At 39.9% G+C, this 8,343-nt stretch overlaps 1 protein-coding gene across 3 annotated transcripts in view; it reads left to right on the forward strand.

Moving 5' to 3' along the window:
* Nucleotides 1-8,343, forward strand: part of ELOC (elongin C) — a 32,628-nt gene that overhangs the window by 2,729 nt on the left and 21,556 nt on the right. Inside the window, exon 2 of one of the 3 annotated variants that reach the window (XM_037736099.1) lies at nt 8,077-8,196. The exons of the other annotated variants lie outside the window; for them this stretch is intronic. The gene's annotated coding sequence lies outside the window, so the exon portion shown is untranslated. The remainder of the gene's footprint in view (nt 1-8,076; nt 8,197-8,343) is intronic. 3 annotated transcript variants of the gene reach the window in all.

Consider the following 8,343-nt stretch of genomic DNA (forward strand, 5'->3'; position numbering starts at 1 on the left):
GGTTTCACCATGTTGACCAGGATGGTCTTGATCTCTTGACCTCGTGATCCACCCGCCTCGGCCTCCCAAAGTGCTGGGATTACAGGTTTGAGCCACCACGCCCGGCCTAAGAGAACATTTTGAGAAGTGGGGCACACTCAAAGATTGTGTGGTAATGAGAGATCCCGTCCCCCCAAACAAAATGTTCCAAGGGCTTTGGTTTTGTGACTTATTCTTGTGTTGAAGAGGTGGATGCAGCAGTGTGTGGTCGGCCACACAAGGTTGGTGGGCGTGTGGTGGAACCAAAGAGAGCTGTTTCTAGAGATGATTCTGTAAAGCCTGATGCCCATCTAACGGTGAAGAAAATTTTTATTGGTGGTATTGAAGATACAGAGGAGTATAATTTGAGAGACTACTTTGAAAAGTATGGCAAGATTGAAACCATAGAAGTTATGGAAGATAGGCAGAGTGGAAAAAAGAGGATTTCCCCTTGTGAATTTTGATGATCATGATGCAGTTGATAAAATTCTTCAGAAATACCACACCATGAATGGGCATAATTGTGAAGTGGAAAGTCCTTTTTTTTTTTTCCTCCAAGATTCGCTCCTAGGATCATATTTTATTTTACTACAATGAGTAACTGCTATCAGTAAGAAAAATTCTATATTGGTTTCTTTCATACTCTTTGGTGATGGGCCAAAGACCCTACAAAAGTATTTTGGAGTACATGCCCTTTTTCATACAAAGTGCCACCACAGGAATACCAGGATAGCTGCAATTCATTTGAGGCCTCACCCGTAGAAAGAAAGACTATAACAGAGACAGCCAGGACACCTACTAGTTTGTGGAGATCCCTGAGAATGTATGATTTTTAAAAGTCTGGACGGTATTTGTTTCACCAGCCTTTTTCACTGTATTAGTATCTGATGCTGATTTTTAAGTGGCATTCTTTTCCTTCGGACTTTTTATGTATACCTGTTGACTGTTGTGTACATTTTAGCAAATCTAAAAGAGTTAGTGTGCTAAATCAGCAGATACCTAAATTTCTCAGCTTATGTGTCTAATTAAAATGAGGCTAAGATGGTACAGCAGTGTTTTATTGCTTTGTCCAGCTACAACTTGTCATTTCTTTCTCCATGTCTATCTTCCTGTTTCACTTTAGTTTCTTAGTTTTTTTATTGAGATTTATTAAAAACTGGCTTACATTAATAGCAAATTACTTGAAGAATTTGCCTGCTTTATACAAAGTTAACACTTTTAAGATTTTTTTTTTAGAGATGAGAAGACATTTAAATTGAAGAAAAATTCTCCCAACAATAGATATTTTATCAGTCCAAGTATTTACTTCCTCAGTTTTGATCAGTATTTTTTGTGTATGTTAATTGTCATAAAAACAGTGATTTTGGTGTGTTTTGTATTTTGCCACTTTAATGGCTTAAGACGTTGTACATTTTATTTTGTTTTGGTTTTTTTTTAACCATGCAGTTAAATTTTTCCAAAATAGAGCATTTGTGTTGAACAGTAACACTTTATACATGTATGTATATATATATGTGCATGTTTATTTTGGCCTTTCTGGAAGGATGCTTTTACACTTGTTTGCAAAAAGGCAGTTTTTGTTTTCTTTGCTGCAGTTGTTTATTTTGCAGAATAATTGTGCAAGTTTGTGAGCAAATGAAATACAGAGATTCAATCCACTGATTTTGATTTTTATATCATGTCTATGCCAGAATCTCTATTTCATATAACTTATTTATTTTGAATGGAGGTAGTAAATTCACAGCTCTGTTTTGATTTTGCAGTAAATAAACCACTAGGTTCCATATTGAACAAATTTTTATCTCAAATACCAACCATCAGTTTTGTGTGTGTGTGTGTGTGTGTGTGTGTGTGTGTATTGGTACAGCTAATTCCTAATTTTAGTGTTAAACATTTGAAGAAAACCTTTTTTTATAGATGGTTGAAAAGAATGCCACTTAAAAATCAGCATCAGATACTAATTAAAGCAATCTTAAAAGGTTGTCTACTATAAATGAATATAAAATGTAATGTACCTTACAAACTAAGAACTGAAACCTTGTTCAAAGTTTCATTACTCCTGCCCTTGAGTTAATACGTACTTCTTCGAGATAGTACATATTAACCAAATAGCAATTGAAAAGTTTGCTGTAATCTTTTCCCTTTCTGAAAGAACAATTGCAGAAAATACAAACAAAATCTCCCTTAGCCACTTTGACTGCCAAGGCTCCCTTTGCATTTTTTCTGTTAGGTTTCTTGTGGAACTGGCTCCGTGTAATCCAGAATCGTCACTACCCTCTGACATGTTGTCACTTAGGTCACTTACTTCCTTCATGGCTGTGGATGCTGAAAAAGACCCTTTGTAAACAAGAGATTCAGTCTGCTGGATCACAGAGAGGTTGTGGAGGTGGACCTGGCGATTTCATGGGTCGCAGAGGAAACTTTGGAGGTGGTGGAGGTAATTTTGGCCATGCTGGAAATTTTGGTGGAAGAGGAAGCTATGGTGGTGGAGGTGGTGGCAGCAGAGGTAGTTATGGAGGAGGTGATGGTGGATATAATGGATTTGGAGGTGGTGGTGGCAACTATAGTGATGGTCCTGGTTATAGTAGTAGAGGGGGCTATGGTGGTGGCGGGCCAGGACAGGGAAACCAGGGTGGTGGATATGGTGGCAGTGGTGGAGGATATGATGGCTATAATGAAGGAGGAAATTCTGGCGGTGGTAACTGGTGGTGGTGGGAACTATAGTGATTTTTGAAATTATACTGGACAACAGCAGTTAAATTATGGACTAGGGAGATGATCTGGGAGCCATATTTTATAGATACTAACCTGTGGTCTGGCGGACATGAAATGGAGAATATTAAATGGAGAAGAAGGCAGATGACTAGTAGCCCTCCAGTCAGAAGAGAAGCGTAGAGTAATGGGAGCAGAAAAGCCAGGAGGGTGTGACATCTGGAGTACTAAGGAAGAAAGTTTCAAGATGGAGGAAGTAGTCAACTGTATAAAATACTGCTAAGAATAAGATGAGGATTAAAAATTGACCATGTTATTAAGTGATGTAGTTGAAATTTGATAAGAACCTCTTAAAGAGACGGGTGGGCCAAAAGGCTGATCAGAGTAGGTTAAGAAGTAGATGGTAGTTTGGTGTGTGGATAGGAATAATGGCCATAGCAGAGTCTTTAGTTAGGTGAGGGGATAGCAGTCAGTGCTTAAGTGGAAATACTGACCTTTGGTAGGAAGGACGGTTTTTATTCAATATTTGAAACAGCAAGGTGGACAAAATATATGTTATATAAATACAGGTACGCTGAAGATGGAGAGACAAGGCAACTGAAGTGATTGGTTTCGGGTTATTTTTTAGCCCGTCTTTCTAAAGGTTCTGTTAATTATGATATGTAGAGTCTAAGGTTAATACACATTGTATGTTGAGAATATCTGCTCCTTTAAAACTGAAACAAAGGAGTTTGGAGATACTTTCTGAGAGAATGACGAGGTCATTTGCAGGGGTGAGGCAGACAGACTAGTGAGAACGTGCAGTACTCTGGAGCCCTTAAGTTCTGTGTTGTGTGAGGGTGACTCTGTGTAATGAATATGGGAAGGTGAGTTACAGGTGGTTGTAGGGGAAGGATGAGTTTCAGATGGATTTAGTCATGAAATCATAAGAGCCAGAGTGGACTTTTATGATAAGAGACCCCTTGGGAAATCTGATAAAAGCTGTGTACCTTCTCATTCCTCTTACCCGAACTGCACATATGCACAAAATTGTACATACAGATGCAAGGATTTGGGATTCTACTGCTAATCTATGAACCTTGGGAGTGGGGGACTGCGGATTAAGAACTTGCTAGAACAGGGTCAGCAAGTTACAACCACTGGCTATATCTGGCCCACTACCTACAAGCTAAGAATGCTAAGAATGGTCTTTAAAATTTTTAATAGTTGGACAAAATTCAAAGTAAGTATGTATTTTATAACATGAAAATTATAGGCTGGGCGCAGTGGCCTGTAATCCCAGCACTTTGGGAGGCCAAAGTGGGCACATCATCTGAAGTCAGGAGTTCAAGACCAGCCTGACCAACATGGTGAAACCCCATCTCCATTAAAAATACAAAAAATTAGCCAGGCATGGTGGTGTGTGCCTATAATCTCAGCAACTCAGGATACTGAGGCAGGAGAATTTCTTGAACTCGGGAGGCAGAGGTTGCAGTGAGCCAAGATTGCCCCACTGCACTCCAGCCCGGACAACAAGAGCAAAACTCTATCTTGAGAAAAAAAAAAATATATATATATAAAATTTACCTTTCTTGCCCATAAATAAAGTTTTGTTGGATCATAGCCATACTCGATCATTTACATCTTTTCTGTGGCTGCTTTTCCACCACAGTGACAGAGTTGGAGTAGTTGTAATAGAGACCTTATGGCCTGCTAAGAAAAAAAATATTTACCTTCTGGTCCTTTATAGAAAGTGTGTCAATTCTGACACTAAAATGTAAATTCCAAGGTACGGGTGGAGGAGAGGTTGTTGGGTTTATTTTGTCCACAGATTCCTCCCAAGCATGTAGAGAAGTGCCTAGCGCATAGTAGGCCCTCAATACATCCTGGTTCAAAAATAGAATAATGACCAGTCTTTTAATGTATGCTTAGGCACTATTCTGAGTGCTTTATATATAAAGCTATTTATTCTTCAGAACAGCTCTATGAGGAAGATGCTGTATTATCCTCATTTTACCGTTGAGGAAACTAGGCGCACAGAAAGATTACATAACTTCTCCCACAGTGGCATAGCTAAGACTTGACTAATTTTTTTTCTTTTGAGATGAGTTTCACTCTTCTTGCCCAAGGGGGTTTGCAAGGGCTTGATCTCCACTCACTGTAACATCTGCCTCCCCAGTTCAAGCGGTTCTCCTGCCTCAGCCTCCCAAGTAGCTGGGATTACAGGCACCTGCCACCAAGCCCTGCTAATTTTATATTTTCAGTAGTGACAGGTTTTCTCCATGTTGGTCAGTCTGGTCTTGAACTCCCGACCTAAGGTGATCTGCCTGCCTCAGCCTCCCGGAGTGCTGGGATTACAGGCTTGAGCCACCATGTCTGGCCAAAATTGATTGATTTTAAGCACTACATTATATGGAGGGCTGAAATCAAGTCTTAAGAAATGATAGAAAGCCGCAAAAGGATAGGAGTGATGAAACAGGGTAATGTAGCAAAGAATGAATACATTCTGCTGTAGTGTTGTTTACTGTTAGGCATTCAAGACCCTTGCCTTGGGCTGGGTGTGGTGACTCACACCTGTAATCGCAGTACCTTAGGAGGTCAAGGCAGGAGGATTACTTGAGCTCAGCAACGCTAGCCTGGACAACAAAGGGAGACTTCTACTTTAAAAAAAAAGTTAGGCTTGGTAGCAGGCTACTCAGGAGGCAAAAATGGGAGAATCCTTTGAGCTCAGGAGGTGGAGGCTGCACTGAGCCAGGATTGTACCACTACTTCAGCCTGGGTGACAGAGCAAGAACTTGTCTCAAAACAAAACAAAACAAGACCCATGGCTTGGTCAGTATTTCAGCATGTGCTCCTTATGTATCACCGTTCTCCTGTTTGATAATATCCAACTTCAATCTCTCACCTCTTTTCCAATTTTCCTGCCCTCTCTCCTTGACTCACTCCTCTGGCCAGACTAGTCTCCTGGCTGTTCTCCCTCCATACAGCTCTTCCTTCAGATATCTGTGACTCACTTCCTTGCTTTCTTCAGGTCTCTGTTAATGTTAGTTCTTCACCATCCTGTTTATACTATTTTGTTTTGGTTTTCTGTCCCCACCATTCTTCCCATGAGGTTAGGATCTTTATGTTCATCTCTGTCCCCAGTGCCTAGGCAAGCATCTAGCATACTAATCCTCAGTAAATATTTATTGAATGAATGAATTTGTAAACTGATTTCCAGCAACACTGAGTTATCTTGTGTGCCCCAAGCCGTCTGACTTAGCTCGTACTGTTCGCTTTGCCTGGATCTTCTTCTTCCAGTTTTGCCTGGTGAAAATACACCCATAGAAACTCAGATGAAAAGCTGCTTTCCTTTATAGCTGTTCACTTAACAGTTTTTCTGTTGCACATTTGTAGTCTCATATTTACTTTCTTTGGGACAACCAACTTCTTCCTCCTCTGTTGGCATGTGCATATCCAGAGAATTTTGGTTCATTTTATTTTGTACCAGTGTCACTTTCAAAAGCTTAATTAGGCAGAAAACCATCCTAGAGCAATGATGTCTTTGGAGTTAAGGTAAAATAAACTTCAGAAAAGCTATCAATATTTTTTTTTTTTTTTTTGAGACAGGAGTCTCACTCTTGTTACTCAGGCTGGAGTGCAGTGGCTTGATCTCGCCTCACCACAACCTCCGCCTCCCAGATTCAATCAATTTTTCTGCCTCAGCCTCCCAGGTAGCTGGTACTACAGGTGCACACCACCACGCCTGACTGATTTTTGCATTTTTAGTAGGGTTTCACTGTGTTGGCCAAGCTGGTCTCTAACTCCTGACCTCATGATCTGACCACCTTGGCCTCCCAAAGTGCTGGGATTACAGGTGTGAGCCACTGTACCCAGCCAAACTATCAATAATTTTTTTAACTCTAGCTTTATTTTAAAAAATTGATGTATAACTTACATGCAGTGAAATCCCAATTGTACCATTTAGTTTTGACAAATGTATAGCAAGACAGCATTTTTACCACTCCAGAATGTTCCTCTCTATTCACCTGCTGAGCTTTCACCATTGGTTTGTTTTGCCTGTTCTGTAATTTTATGTAAATTGGATAACACAGTGTATACTTTTTTGTTTGGCTTTTCCACTTAGTGTAACATTTTTATATTCTTCCATGTTGGGTCAGTAGATCATCCATTTTTATTGTAAATAGTATTCTGTGATCATACTCCATTAAGAAATAAAATAAATAAGAAAAAAATATATATTGTGAATAGTATTGCTCTGTATGAAATCAATATGTCACAGCCTATTTATTCATTCTCTTCTTATGATGGACTCCCCATCAGCATTGTATTAGAGTTCATTTGCTCCACATCCTCTCCAGCATTTAATGTTGATAATCTTTTTAATTTTAGCTGTACTGTTGGCTGTATAGTAGTATTTCACTGCAGTTTTGAGTTTCATTTCACTGATAAGTAATGTTGAAAACTTTTTTTTTTTTTTCTTTTTCTTTTTCTTTGACACGGGGGAGGGAGTTTCTCTCTCACCCAGGCTGGAGTGCAGTGGTGTGATCTCGGCTTACCACAACCTCTGCTTCCTGAGTTCAAGCAATTCTTCTGCCTCCACCTCCCGAGTAGCTGGGTTTACAGGCAAGTGCCACCATGCTCTGCTAATTTTTTGTATTTTTAGTAGAGATGGGGTTTCTCCATGTTGGTCAGGCTGCTGTGAAACTCCTGACCTCAGGTGATCCACCCACCTCTGTCTCCCAAAGCATTGGGATTACAGGTGTGAGCTACTGCACCTGGCTATTGAGCACTTTTTAATGTGTTCAATTTTTTGGCCCAATTTTAATTGGATTTTCTTTTTATTGATATACAGGAATTTTTTTATTTACTCTGGATAGAAATCCATTGTCAGATATGTGTTGTGAATTTTTTTTTTTTTTCCAGTTCATGGCATGACTTTTCATTTTTATTTTTGGTTTATGAGGGGTTTTCTTTTTGTTTGTTTTTGAGACAGGCTTACTCTGTTGTTTGGGCTGGAATACAGTAGAACTCTCAGGGCACACTGCAGCCTCAGCCTTCCTGGGCTCAGCTGATTCTCCCATCTCAGCCTCCCAAATAACTGGGACTACAGTCATGCACCATCATGCCCAGCTAATTTTTCTGTTTTTCGTAGAGATGGGGTTTCACCACCGTTGCCCAGGCTTGTCTCCAACCCCTGGGTTCAAGCAATCGGCTTGCCTTGTCCTTCCAAAGTGTTGAGACTATAGGTGTGAACTACTGCTCCCAGCTATGGTGTTTGAACAGAAGTTTTTTATTTTGGAGAAATCCAATTTATCAATTTGTGCTTTTTTTTGGAGACATAGTCTCCCTCGCTCTGCCACCCAGGCTGAAGTGCCAGGCTGGTCTCAAACTCCTGACCTCAAGTGATCTGCCTTCCCAAAGTGCTGCGATTACAAATGTGAGCCACTGTACCTAACCTCTGAGAAATCTTTGCCTACATTGAGGGTATGAAAATAATTTGTTTTCTTCTAGTAGCCTTATTTGCGTTTTAAGTTGAATTATGTGAACCATCTGAAATTGATTTTTGTGTGTGGTGTAACAGTGAGCTGCTGCTTTTTTTTTTTTTTTTTTTTTTTTTTTTTTTTTTTTTTT

The sequence above is a fragment of the Cebus imitator genome, unplaced genomic scaffold (genome assembly GCF_001604975.1).
Source record: "Cebus imitator isolate Cc_AM_T3 unplaced genomic scaffold, Cebus_imitator-1.0 Scaffold22, whole genome shotgun sequence".
NCBI lineage: Eukaryota > Metazoa > Chordata > Mammalia > Primates > Cebidae > Cebus > Cebus imitator.